Raw genomic sequence first — 2,070 nt, 5'->3', positions numbered from 1 at the left:
AAGTGTAGGCATTATTATTTTTAACTGTGGCAAAAAGAAACACAATACATTCTCCAATTCAGCATTTTCTCCATGTGTATTTTAGTGTCATTGATTATACCCTGTTATTCAACCATTATTGATATCCTTTTCCAAATTATTCCAGTACCATTAACCTAAACTGGATCCCCCCCTAAGCAAAAACTCTTCCTCCTTCACCCATGGTAGTCATCTGGATCTTTTTTTCAGTAGTTTTCTTGATATAAAAATATACTTCCATTGTTAAGTCACTTTTTAAAAAGAGTTGTATAGACATCATCACAATCGGCTCTAGTGCTCCCTGCGCCCTCTGCATTCATTGTTTGCTTCCCCACCCCCCTCCCCTCCCCTTGTTCATAAGCCATTGCATCGGTTATTATCTGTATTAATCCATTCCTTCTGCATTTTATAAAGTGGGAAATCTAACATAATAAAAAAAGCAAAATGAAGCAGAAAGAAGTAAATTATAATGATAATAATATAAAGATAATAATAAAAATAAAGTGTAAGAAAGAAAAGACCACCAACAATATTAAAAACCCAGAGAAGAGATTGCTTTCATGGAACAAACAAGAAATATTTAAGCATAGAGAAAATTCAGGTTGGGTCAAGAGGGAGGTTTACTGGGCAAATATCATATTATACCATGGTTTGATCCACCATAATCAAGTGTACAATAGTCTCTATCTGACAGTAAAGCTGTTCCAGGCCCTCCCCTGTGGTCAGAGGGATCTGCCAGAGCCTTCATCTGACTAGATTCTCTGCAGATGGATTTTGGGCTCCCACTGTCCTCCAGAGCCTTCTACAAATTGCATGTCCACAATTTAAGCTCTGATACTTTTCCCTTCGTCATATTTGGATTTTGTTCTCATCATCTTTGGATTACACAGGCAGGTGGGCTTCGTCCATGTGGCCTTAGTTGACAGCTCACCTGGATGGCTACTTGTTTGAATACAAGCCTTTAAGACCCCAAACACTATTCCAATTGATAGCCGGGCACCATCTGCTTTCGTCACCACATCTTACTGTAGCACCCTTATGAAAATTGATTGTTCTTGTATTGGGGCTAGAATTAAGTGGGATCCCAGAATCCATCCGCTTTCTCCAAGGGTATGAATGACTTCGTTGGCAGTCATATGGTGGCACAGCTGCCTATTAATGTTAATGGCTGGCTAACATCAGACAAAGTGCTGGGAATATTGCAGGAGAGCAGAATTAGGAACAAGTGAATGAGTCCTGGGGACAATTCTCGTTGTAATTTCACTCTGCTACAGAGGAGAAAGAAGCTCCCCTGTAGTTTGCTGTTAGATGCTGTCACATTGTTTCCAGATGAAACACTGGCCAGTCAGGGCCTTCTTCACAGTTTTTGAGCCCATTTTTGCTGCCACAGTGTCAGTTCATATCATCAAAGGTCTTCCTCCTTGTTTGCTGTCCCTCTACTTTACCAAGCATGATGTCCTTTTCCAGTGACTGGTCTCTCTCGATAACATGTCTAAAATATTCAAGAGGAAGTCTAGCCATTCTCTCTTCTAAGGGTAATTCTGGCTGCACTTCTTCCAAACACATGTGCTTGTTACTATCAGTAGTCTTTGCCAGCATCATAATTCAGAGGCATCAATTCTTCTTCAGTCTTCCTTACTCGTTTTTTTTGTCTGCTGTCATTAGCATTCAATTAGTCAAATCTGATCTTGAGATGTTTTTGAAATTTAGGTGGGATAGACTCCAGGTCATATTTGGCTCTGATGAATGTGTTTTATTTTGCTTCAGCTTTAACCTGAATTTACATATGAGCAATTGATGATCTGTTTCAGAGTCAGCCCCTGGCCTTGTTTTAGCTGCTGATATTGAGCTTTTCCTTTGTCTCTTCCCCAAAATATTTCTGTGTATTCCGTCTGGAGAAGTCCATGTGTATAGTCACCACTTACATGGGGGTAACAACAACAACAAAACCCCAATTTTTTCCCCTAAAGTTATGTGCATTTAATTTTTTTTCCCAAAAAACAACCTTATCACTTTCAAAGTATTCAAGATTTGTCAAATCTGCTATTCCAT

Source organism: Echinops telfairi, unplaced genomic scaffold, assembly GCF_000313985.2.
Source record: "Echinops telfairi isolate 266 unplaced genomic scaffold, ASM31398v2 ScPeMD7_10;HRSCAF=50, whole genome shotgun sequence".
Classification (NCBI taxonomy): domain Eukaryota; kingdom Metazoa; phylum Chordata; class Mammalia; order Afrosoricida; family Tenrecidae; genus Echinops; species Echinops telfairi.
Note: the sequence above shows the minus strand (reverse complement) of the source record.